Raw genomic sequence first — 13,122 nt, 5'->3', positions numbered from 1 at the left:
TTTCTTTCTTTCTCTTTCTTTTCCTTCCTTCCTTCCTTCCTTCCTATACCCATGTATCATGAATTTCACTTCCACTTCTTAAGGTTTAACTCCGGCTGTGTGCAAGGTGCCTTCTAGGCTTCTGGTCAGTGGCACTCTGCATCCTCCCTTGGTGACCTCCCCATTGGGAAGAATCTCTGCTACCCGAGGGCGGTCTTATTTCTGGGATGAGTCCCACCTGCTGCTGTTCTTGCTTTTCCTTATCACTTCTAATGATAACCTGCAGGCAGAAGAATAGTTTTAGAATTGGACTAACCCCCACACTCCTGCCAGGATACAGCCATGCTTCCTGGTGTAAAATTAAAACAGGAATAGAAAATGTAATTTTTTTGAGAGACCATTAGGAGAAGCATTTTAGAAAGACAAGAAACCCTAGAGAACATTTACATGAATGAAGTTTACCTTCTAACTAGGGAGTATGTTAATAGAATTGCTGCTGCTACTTAAGAAAAACCAAAAAGGCAACCCAGGCTCTGACTGCCCCCAGGGATGGGTGAGCCTCAGCAGCGAGATTCCACAGTCCTCGGTGCTCAAAGCAAATTGGAAGCATCTTCCAGAGGTCGATGTCCGCTTCGTCTAGAGTCAGCAAGAGCCAGAAATGAATTTTATGTAAACTGTGACCTCAAATAAAGCCCATAAGGTGTTGAGGAATTAATTTATACAACAAGCGCACTGACCGTCAACTTGTAATTTTCCAGGGTTGGCTACTGAGACAGGGTCGTAAGGCTGTCCTCAGTGATGGAATTTCTTCTGCTGTTGGACTAGGCAACCTCTGGTGTTCTAGTGATGAGGGAGCAGGAGGCTGGCTGAGGACAAAGCAAGAGCTGGCGCCTTGCACCCCCCCTTCACCCGCTCCCCTCCATAGGTGTAGCATTCCTCAGGCACCCCTGACTGCCATAAAATGATAAATAGTTAACTTGCTGAGATCACAATCCTGCAAGACAGGAGTCTCCCTTGGTTTGCAAATGTCCTTGAGATTACAACAAAGAAGTTACCTTATCAATAGCCCAATTTCCAAAGACACAGAACTCAGTTCCTCAAGCCTAATGTCACCCTCCCCTCTATAAAAACCGAAGGAGGTGGAAGTAGAAGGAAAAGTAAATAAAGTTAAATTTCTTCTAAACCTAAATCTCATTAACAAGGATGCTTGACAGCAGGAATGTAACATTCCACCAGACTTCCAATTGTCTTTACTTGATAGCAACTAAGCCTTCAATATCCTGATAGTATTCTTTGCCCCAATAGCCCTTCTGAACACCCCTTTGTCCTCACCTACCCAACTCCTGTGTATATAACCAACCACTCCTAACAACCCGGGCAGCAGCTCTTCCTGCCCACGGGTCCTGTCCCCGTGCTTTAATAAACCACCATTTTGCACCAATGACGTCTTAAGAATTCTTTCTTTAGTCGTCGGCTCCGAACCTCCTCACCTCACCGAACCTGACTTAGGTTCTGGGACTTCATCACTTGTACCTACTTCTTTTTTTTTTTTTTTTTTTTTAAGATTTTATTTATTTATTTCAGAGAGAGAGCATAAGTAGGGGGAGGTGCAGAGGGAAAGCTGACTCCCCACCCAGGGAGCAAGCACAGAGCCAGACATGGGGCTCCACGGGGAGGGGACGAGGAACCCCCTCATTGCAGGGCTGGAAACCAGGACCCTGGGATCAGGACCTGAGCCCTAGTCAGACACTTAAGCAACTGAGCCCCCGCCAGGCTCCCCGCGCACCTACTTCTTTGTTTCATGTTCTGCTTCTGCCAAAGATTGGCTGCTAAGTAAATCAGACAATTTACGACAGCCCTGAGTCACCCTCCATTTGACCCCTCCCCGCAGTTGTCAGATTAAGCAAATAAACATCTATAATACCTAGATACATTTTAATTATTCTGAATTGCTCATGCATTGTGAATTGCGGGGGGGGGGGGGGGGGATCTAGTCTGGGATATATTATACTTAAGCATTACTTGTTGTTTATCTGATAAAGCTGACGGGGATCTAAATTGCCTCCTTTTCTTAATTCTATCTCTTGGACGATTTGGCTTGCCTGACCAGTTACTTGTTTTGCAGAATCTGCTCATAAAATTTCTTGCTGTTATAGACTCTGTACCCATGACATGGCTTCTACAGTAATCCCATCAACTTACTTTGCTCTTTTGTCCATCAAACATTCATTAGTGGGCTTGAATACTAACCACGGGCTTACAGAAAGCTAACAACTCTAGGCATTGCTTCTCAAATTTGGTTTCCCGCAACACATAAGGCCATCTTTCACGATGTAACTTACTTTTCCATTCTTCACAGGTGCATTGGATCTCACCAGCAATTTTTTAAATGTCCACTGACCAAAAACAAAAGCAAAAGAAGATCATGGTCATCCATTTTAAACCCCTTTTTTTTTTCAGCACTACACGTGCTGTAAGAGTTCTCAGTAACATCCATACAACATAATTTAATTCTTCAGGGGATAAAATCCATTTCAAAAGATAGTCATGGCAAGTCATGGTGGTGATAATTATTCATTTCAAGTCAGAATTTCTTTTCCTGTTCACAAGTAAGTTTGTCTTTTTAAGAAGAGCCTTGCCACTTAAAGAGGTAAATTTCTCTGTTGTTTCTTTCTTTGACACATTCAATGGGTTTCTGTAAGCAATGGAGTGAGTCTTCAGTAATGCTATTTGCTTTTCTTTCCATTTGCATAATCCTATTGCTAAAGATATTGAAAACTGTAAGAAAAAATAAGTAGACTTCATTCAATAGATTAATTAAAAAGTCAACAAGAATTTGGAGGACCTTTTCTTCGGAATTAAAATACTATTTCAGTGCTTCAAATAAAACTGAAGATTTCTTAAAGAGAGCCAATGGGCTTTTTGAACGTGAGAATATTTGAAGACTACTATATGCCAACAAAGTCGCAAAAATCCTCTAATTGCTCAGTTCAATAAAAATGCCTGAAATACAAGAAAAATTTCCTGACAATTACTTTGATGTCAATAGAAAAGACATTAGATGCTGTTTGAAGAGCATTTTGCAAACTATGGACAGGACAGCCATATCTTCCATAGAATTGTCTGTGCTTTGCTTCAACCCTGAATAAGTACTGTCCGCACTTTTATCCAAATATTTACTAAAATTTGTGTTTGTATTATCTCCCCTAAAAGCAATATATATATATATATATATGTATATATATATATATACATATATATATATATATATACACACACACACACACCCCCAAAGTCCAACTCAACCATGGAGTTGTGGCCAAAATTCACTATTATTGTTGAACTTTTATCTGGAAGGAATTTTATTCACAGCAGCCTACAAGCCAGTCTTCTTGTGAGAAAAATATACATACTGCACAAGCAAAGGGAAACTTTTTTTCTGCATTGTGATTGCTTCTATCCATGGCTATGCCTTAAAAAGATCTCTGATCATCTCTGTAATTATAAATGGATATAGTACATATTTTATTATTACAGTAGATTTCATCTTGGCACTTGAAAATGTGCTTGCAGTTTCAGAATCTGAAAATACTTCTGGTAGCAGTCCATTCAAACACTTTTTTGAGCTGAAAGACTAATGATAATGTACAGAGTGGAAGGAACTGCTGCGAGAACCATCTTTCACTCATCACGGGGTCTTCCCAGGAGGCTCTCATGGGATAGCTTCTCCTTGCCTCCTGGATTCCAACAAGGTATGAGGCTTTCTGTCCCACTCCCACTTCGGGTACACCTGCAGGCTATAAAAACGTGAAGCTGCAGCGGGGCACTGGCTCAGCAGCACCGGGAAGGCTTCATCACTCGTGTAATCATCCAGCCTCTTTTGCTCTGGTGTCGTCTGGTGGAACAAGGGACACAGACAAGCTAGCACATTTGCTACTCTGCTCTTGCTGTGTGAGAAATAAACAGCTTCAACCGAGAAAGGGATCCTGGTTTCTCTACCAGCCGAATTCCTCAGCCTTTCCCGATACAATCCTGACACAATGTGCTGAGTCTCTTGCCAGCACGCGGCACACATTTGATCCCCAGAAAACAACGGGGCCTGTCTTCCCACAAACCGAGAGTGGGGACTGATTGTAACGCAGCAAGCGGCAACCCCCCTTTTCCCTAAGCAGCCAAAGCAGTGGTCAGCAAGGACCGTGATGACACTGCATACGGAACTACCCCAGATGCTGGTGGGGTAAAAGAACAATAGTTTGTACCTGTACCTGTAGACTGGTTGGAGCAGAAGATCTGTTCCACGTGACTTTCATTCTCCCTGGGCCGGGCCAGCCAGATGCATTCCTCTGGTGTCAGAAGCAGAGGCGCTGGGAGGGCGTGGCCAAACACGCGCGCTATTCCAAGCCCCTCCTCGAATCTCATCCCTTAACATCCCATTACAAATCAAGTGACACCGTAGAGTGGTAAGTCACAGGGCAGGTGAGGTGTACTCCACCCAAGGAAATAAAGGTGGAAGGACTACGTTTTACTAATCAGGTAAAATTCCACATAGAAGAACCCCTGTGCACTCTGAGTTCAGGGGACCCAAGACAAGCTCTTAGAGGAGTTCCAGCACAGCTTTTCTCTAAAGAGGAAGCATCCCTTCTCTTAGGGAAGGGATGGTGGGTAAGGCTCAGCACAACTCCCTTCAAAGAAACCTTGTCACCAATCTTCCCTTCATCTACTCCTATCTAGAGTCTTTTATAGTCTGAAGGAGGTTAGGGGAGTAACTGAGTTTCAGTTCTCCTCTTTGAAATCCTCCAGGGGAATATGCTGCAACTCACTTTAAGATCTGATATTTCGTGCCTAAGGGTCTCTACCAAAGCTTCCATTTTAACACCCCCTTCTATAACCAAAACCTGGCAATGCACACAGCGATGACCAATTTGGGAGCTTGCAAAAAGGCATTTTAATTTTTTAAAAAATGGAGTTATTTGCCCTCTCTCTTCGCGATCAATCTCTTTGGTTAGGTTTTTGGAAAAATAGGAAGCCGCATACTCAGGAGTCCTGGAAGAAGTTCTAGAGGGAATAAATTTCCAGTGACGTGGTGTCTTCTCCTACCCCTTCACCCCTCATTTAGTCACCTTTCTGGATTTTCCACCAGTAACAGCTCATATCCCCTCTCTCTATTCAGGCACCAACTGCCCAGAAACTAACATTCATCTTACAAATGCAAGACGGTTCACTCGACAGGAACGCCCCGCTTTTCGAAAGTTCATGTTAACACCATTTCACTTTTACAAAAGACCTACATTAGTACCTGCAAAAGCAAAAATAGCATGTTGCCGCCAGATTGCCTTCACATCCTCAGAAGTTTTCTTCTAAATGCTCTTGTGCTTGTATCAGAACAAAACTCGCCCCCTCCCTCTTCTGTTGCTCTTTCTCACATTGAGTAAAGGAGTGTGGAGCATTGACCTGAAAAGGCACTGACCTGAAGAGGCACTGACAAGGGCAGGAGTGAGAAAGAAAGAAGGGACAGAAGTCTTTTCAGCAGAAGAAATCATCAGGGTCTTCAGCTCCCAAACTTCAGAACACTAAGCGGTTCTAGTGGAAATAAGCCACACGCTGTAAACACTGGGATATGGCTCGAGTGTATCCTTCTGCTGCTGACTGGTGCATTTTGACTGGTGTCAAATTTGTATTAATTCATTCATTACAGTCCCACTGAGATGATGAATTTGATGGCAAGAATATTTTGACGAACCAGGTATTTACAGCCATTTAAGAAAAAATAATTATGGCGCACTTCGTTAGCTCAGTGGGTTAAAGCCTCTGCCTTCTGCTCAGGTCATGATCCCAGGGTCCTGGGATCGAGCCCCACATCGGGCTCCCTGCTCAGCTGGGCGCCTGCTTTCTCCTCTCTCTCTGCCTGCCTCTCTGCCTACTTGTGATCTCTGTCTGTCAAATAAATAAATAAATAAAATCTTTAAAAAAAAAAAAAAAGAAAAGAATTATTAGAACAGAAATCAGTGGCTTTCTTATACACTAACAATGAAAATACAGAAAGGGAAATTAGAGAATCAATTCCATTTACTATAGCACCAAGAACCATAAGATACCTGGGAATAAACCTAACCAAAGAGGTAAAGGATCTGTACTCAAGGAACTACAGAACACTCATGAAAGAAATTGAAGAAGACACAAAAAGATGGAAGACCATTCCATGCTCTTGGATCGGAAGAATAAACATTGTTAAAATGTCTATACTGCCTAGAGCAATCTATACTTTTAATGCCATTCCGATCAAAATTCCACTGGTATTCTTCAAAGAGCTGGAGCAAATAATCCTAAAATTTGTATGGAATCAGAAGAGACCCCAAATCGCTAAGGAAATGTTGAAAAACAAAAATAAAATGGGGGGGCATCACGTTACCTGATTTCAAGCTTTACTACAAAGCTGTGATCACCAAGACAGCATGGTACTGGCATAAAAACAGACACATAGACCAGTGGAACAGAGTAGAGAGCCCAAATATGGACCCTCAACTCTATGGTCAAATAATCTTTGACAAAACAGGAAAAAATATACAGTGGAAAAAAGACAGTCTCTTCAATAAATGGTGCTGGGAAAACTGGGCAGCTATATGTAGAAGAATGAAACTCGACCATTCTCTTACACCGTATACAAAGATAAACTCAAAATGGATAAAAGACCTCAATGTGAGACAGGAATCCATCAGAATCCTAGAAGAGAACATAGGCAGTAATCTCTTCGATATCAGCCACAGCAACTTCTTTCAAGATATGTCTCCAAAGGCAAAGGAAACAAAAGTGAAGATGAACTTTTGGGACTTCATCAAAATCAAAAGCTTCTGCACAGCCAAGGAAATAGTCAAGAAAACGAAGAGGCAACCCACGGAATGGGAGAAGATATTTGCAAATGACAGTACAGACAAAAGGTTGATATCCAGGATCTATAAAGAACTCCTCAAACTCAACACACACAAAGCAGACAATCATATCAAAAAATGGGCAGAAGATATGGACAGACACTTCTCCAATCAAGACATACAAATGGCTATCAGACACATGAAAAAATGTTCATCACTAGCCATCAGGGAGATTCAAATTAAAACTACATTGAGATATCACCTTACACCATTTAGAATGGCCAAAATTAGTAAGACAGGAAACAACATGTGTTGGAGAGGATGTGGAGAAAGGGGAACCCTCTTACACTGTTGGTGGGAATGCAAGTTGGTGCAGCCTCTTTGTAGAACAGTGTGGAGATTCCTCAAGAAATTAAAAATAGAACTTCCCTATGACCCTGCCATTGCACTCCTGGGTATTTACTCCAAAGATACAGATGTCGTGAAAAGAAGGGCCATCTGTACCCCAATGTTTATAGCAGCAATGGCCACGGTCGCCAAACTGTGGAAAGAACCAAGATGCCCTTCAACAGATGAATGGATAAGGAAGATGTGGTCCATATACACTATGGAGTATTATGCCTCCATCAGAAAGGATGAATACCCAACTTTTGTAGCAACACGGACAGGACTGGAAGAGATTATGCTGAGTGAAATAAGTCAAGCAGAGAGAGTCAATTATCATATGGTTTCACTTATTTGTGGAGCATAACAAATATCATGTAGGACATGGGGAGTTCGAGAGAAGGGGGTTGGGGTAAATTGGAAGGGGAGGTGAATCATGAGAGACTGTGGACTCTGAAAAACAATCTAAGGGGTTTGAAGTGGCGGGGGGGTGGGAGGTCGGGGTACCAGGTGGTGGGTATTGTAGAGGGCACGGATTGCATGGAGCACTGGGTGTGGTGAAAAAATAATGATACTGTTATGCTGAAAATAAATAAATTTTAAAAAATTTTTTAAAAAAGAATAATATTGCTAAGTATATTTCTTAAAGGGGTTATCTTTTCTAGTGGACAAGAATTATTTCATCTCTGCCAGACAAGACCTGTGAGTTAACATGTAACTTCACAGAGTCTGAGTCTTTAATTAATAATAGAAGAACAGAGCCATAAAAGCTACATTCTCACAGACAGTTAAAGAGTCTCTTGGTGGACTTGTTAAACCATTCCCCACTATGTCCTTGGAAGGTCATGTGTACTTTCTTGTATAAGTTCTGGATCATTTTTCTTAACAAGCACACCTGGGCATGTGTGCTCACTTGTGGATGAGTCTTGGTGAAACTATTTGCATAGGGAGCGAGGGGCATCCTGGGAGATTATTTATGCTGTTCCTGCTGATGAGCTGAGACATATCTGGGCAGGTCTGGTGGTGGTTTATCAAGAGCAGGGAAGTGGGAGCAACTGGCCCTGGGCGCTGGCAGTAAGAGGGTGCATTGTCTGCAGAGGGTTTAACAGCAACAGTAAAACCGACTCAAAGTTACTCTGCAAGAAATCCATAACTAAAATACGAATATTAATATTGTAAAAAAAGAAAAGATACTCTGCCTCATCACCTTATACCAGCAGTTCTAGACAACAGGAATGAAAGAGCATTCATTCCCAAGGGGTTGCTCTTCTCTCTTCCCTGGTATGCCCCTGCTGTCCAGGAAACCAGCAGAAAGTTATCACAAAATTATAATGGATAGAGGAGAGAGGATGTATCCTAAGAGAAGATATGTTATATTAAGTCAGAAACAAAGCTCTGCCTCTCAGTAACCTGATCAGGCATTGGGATTCTGGGTATACAATTGTTATGGGTTGAACTGTGTCTCCCCAAAATTCATATGTTGAAGTCCTAACCCCCAGTACCTTGGAGTGTGATCTTTGGAAATAGGGCTGTTACAGATACAGTTAGTTAAGTTCAGAGGTTATTAGGGTGGACCTAATCCATTTTAACTGGTGTCTGTATCAAAAAGGGGAAATCTGAGTGGTGGCACATGCACAAAGGAAAAATGCCCTGTGAAGAAGGCAGAAATGGGGGTGATGTTTCTGAAGCCAAGAAATGCCAAAGATGTTTTCTGGGAAAACACTAGAACCTCAGAGAGAGGCATGGGACTGATTCTCCTCATAGCTCCCAGCAGAAACAAACCCTTCAAGCACTGTGACCTAGAACTTCTGGCCTCCAGCCCCGTGAGATAATACATTTCTATCATTTAAGCCACCCCGTCTATGGTACTCTGTCACGGTGGTCCTGGCAAGCAAGCTCAGCAGCTTGTAGCTCTATCGAAGCCCCTCCCCCACCCGCTGTGTTTGCCTGGTTACAGTATGCAGGAGCGCTCTGCTAAAAATCACAGAATCTGGGCACCGAAACCAAGGTAAATTTCACTTACTAGAAAATTCTTAGTATCTATCTCATGAAGGCATTTCAGACAGCCAGTCCTTGGATCCCTAGATTATCCTTATGCAGGACATTGGCCAAATACTATTCCCAATTTTTAGAGGAGAAAACTGAATTTTGAAAAAAATTAAGCAAATTGCTCAAAAAAACAGAGCTCCTGGAGAAGGAGAAGCAGAATTTGAACCCAGACCATCTGATCCTAGAGCCAAATTTCCATGCACTCCCAGGATCTTAGGAAATGCCTCACGTTCCCATCACCTCTCTGCCTGATGACTGAGTTATCTTCTAGGTCTCCTGAATCTGGAATAGAATTATAACATCATATATATTCTTTCCCTTGTCTGATTAGAAAGCGAATGTATTTGAAATGGAGTCATGTAGTATACGAGCCCATCCCCCCTCCTCTCCCCCGCCCACCTATGGGGCAGCATAGGAAGCTCTAAGAGGAAGACACAGCTGCAAACCCCAGGTGAGTATATAGGAACTTGTGCTTATACACAAAACTATTGGGCTAAAGCAATTCAATAGACATTGCCTCCACCAAAGCAGAGACCATCCTTCCTAAACCGACAATCCATCACATATCTTCTCCTGTTGAATTATTCTTTGTCGATCAGCGTCTATCTAACCTAAGGGATATCAAAGAAGGGATATATCAATGTAAATTGCACTGAGTGAAGAAGTCTTTCTGGGGAAAGTTGAGAATTGGGGCTGGGAGTCGAAGATCAACCTTAAACATGGAGTTTATGTGCACCCGGGTGGCTCAGTCAGGTAAGCGTCTGCCTTTGGCTCAGGTCATGATCTCGGGGTCCTGGGATGGAGCCCCGCATTGGGATCCCAGTTCAGTGGAGAGTCTGCTTCTTCCTCTCCCTCTACCCCTTCCCTCTGTTCCTGCTCACTCTCTCTCACTTGCTTGCTGCCTCTTGCTCTCAAATAAATAAAATCTTTTTTAAAATGGGGTTTATAATAGGGATTTAATAATTTAGAGTTTGGGTATTTTGAGTGGGAAGAAACAGACAAAGGCAGGTGGATAATCTGTCATTATGGTGTGACATCGTACACTACTATCCTCGTAACTCCTAGAATTTTATTCGATCATTCATCCTTCAGGTATTTATTGTGTACCCATCAGGTGCTAGGCACTATTCTACAAACTGGGCCTCAGCAGTGAACACAGTAAAATCTCTGCAGGCTTCGGCCTTACATTGGGATTAGGAAGACAGATAATACACCAAGAAGTAATTATGCCTACATACCGGATAGTAATAAGGTTTATGAAGGAAAGTAAAGCTTGGTGAGGGGAAGGTTACAGGTTACATATGCACAGTAATCTGAGAAAAGCAAATCATGGAGACATGCTAGTATCTGAGAAGAGCTTTCGAGACAGAGAAAATAGGAAGTGCAAAGGTCCTAAGGTAGAAGGCTAGCTGACACAGGAAGGAGGCCAGGATGGAAATGCCCAACACATAATTCTTGATTGAGTAATCACCCGAGTATAAAGACTCAGACAGCCTAATGTGTTTGGAGTACAGGATTTATGATGTAGAATAAAGGAAGAAATACTATCCATAGCATACATTGGCTTAAGCTTTTATATTGACCTAATTTTCAACTTAGTACGTCTTCTGGGAAATCATCATGCCTTGAAACACACACACACACACAGAGAGAAAGAACATAAAAGTTTTTATTTACTGAGCTCTGTCCCAGTGTCTGACCCTACACTAAATGCTTTAGAAACATAACCTGATTAAACCCTTATAACAACACTTATATATAGGTTTTGTTATCCTCATTTTGCAGATGAAGGAACAGAGGGTACAAAAGTGTAAATGCCTTGAGTTTATAAAACGTGGAAAGAGAAAACTGGAAAGAGCAAAGAAGGCTCTTAAACCCAAAACTTACCCCTACAGGTCAAGCTTTATATGAAAAGAACTGAAAGATATACAACTTTCTATATTATTCCTGAATTCTGTAATATGGGACATAGAGTATATTACTTCTTAGTTTCATACAGAATACACTCCTTTGATGAATGTGTTTTCTCTCACTCCCTTGCTTTGTATATGTTTTGATTCTACCTCTTCTGAGTTTGTTTCTTTACACATTTGTCAAGCTTGTATTAACTAGTTACTGTGGGCTGGCCACGCTGCTGGGCCACAGATAAAAATGATGTGGCCTTACCTTTCATAGGGCTCAGTCCCTGCCTATAGACAAAGAGGCCACATTGTGGGTTTCAGGAAAATATCCAAGGGCTGGACCAGCAAAAAAAAAAAAAAAAAAAAAAAAAGATGATACTCTCAAATTAAGAAGTTCAAGGAGAGATAAAGGCCCAAGTTTGGGCCTTCATTATCATTTAGGTATAGGCAGGGCATAAGGAAACTGTAAGGGATAGCACAGGAGCCTGGGGCACAAGGGAAGGATAATCTTCTTACAGCAAGTATAGGCATTCCTCAATTCTGTTGGGATATTCAAATGGGGTTTGAATTAAGCTTTTCTATTTTGAATATGTTCACTGCCAAATCTAGTGTGTGAATGTCCCCAAGATTCTATTTTTGGTAAATGAAAATGCCCTTGAAGATGTGTTCTATTTTCTCCTTTTCTATCAATATCAAAAACCTCTTGTTACCAGTTGCCTTCTTCAATAATTTCAGTGACTAGAAATTTTACCAGAAAATCCTCCAATAATGTTTACTGCTATTTGCAACTTTCCCAAAGACTCCACTTTCAGGCCAACCAATTCTCTTCCTCATGAGATCAAACCATCTAACTCTTAATGAGCTTTTCCTCCATTTCATCACTAGGACCTGTGTGAATCTTCAACTCAATTAGACTTCAATGAATATCCATTTCAGAGACATGGAAAAAGTATTGCTTGACTCAGAGGTGTATTAGTTATCTATTGCTGCATAACAAAGTACTCTCACAACTTAAGAAGACAGTAAACAAGTGTTGGAGAGGATGTGGAGAAAGGGGAACCCTCTTACACGGTTGGTGAGAATGCAAGTTGGTGCAGCCACTTTGGAAAACAGTGTGGAGATCCCTCAAAAAATTAAAAAGAGAGCTACACTATGACCCTGCAATTGCACTACTGGGTATTTACCCAAAATACACAGATGTAGTGAAAAGAAGGGCCATCAGTACCCCAAGAGTCATAGCAGAAATGGCCACAACCAACATGCCCTTCAATGGAAAAATAGATAAAGAAGATATGGTCCATATATACAATGGAGTATTATGCCTCCATCAGAAAGGATGAATACCCAACTTTTGTATCAACATGGATGGGACTGGAAGCGATTATGCTGAGTGAAATAAGTCAAGCAGAGAGAGTCAATTATCATATGGTTTCACTTACTTGTGGACCATAAGGAATAACACGGAAGACATTGGGAGATGGAGAGAAGTGAGTTGGGGGAAATCTGAGGGGAAAACAAACCACGAATGACTGTGGACTCTGAGAAACAGACTGAGGGTTTTGGAGGGGAGAGGAGTGGGGTGTTGGGTGAGCCCAATGGTGGGTATCATGGAGGGCACATATTGCATGGAGCACTAGGTATGGTGCATAAACAATGAATCTTGGAACACTGAAAAAAAATAAAATGAATTAATTTTTTTAAAAAACATAGAGGCTTTTAACAGCTATCACCTCAGAGATTCTATGGGTCAGGAAATTCAGAAAAAGGTTTAGTTAAGTCATACTGAATCTGAGTCTCTCATGACATTACAGTCAAGATATCAGCTGGGGCTACAATAATCCAAAGACTTTACTGGAGCTTGTGGACCCAAGACTACTCACTCACATGGCTGTGGACAGGAAGGCTCAGTTCTCTGCCACATGGCCCCTCCATGGCTACTGATG

This window comes from Mustela nigripes, chromosome 9 (assembly GCF_022355385.1).
Source record: "Mustela nigripes isolate SB6536 chromosome 9, MUSNIG.SB6536, whole genome shotgun sequence".
Lineage (NCBI taxonomy): Eukaryota > Metazoa > Chordata > Mammalia > Carnivora > Mustelidae > Mustela > Mustela nigripes.
This window is presented reverse-complemented; position numbering follows the sequence as displayed.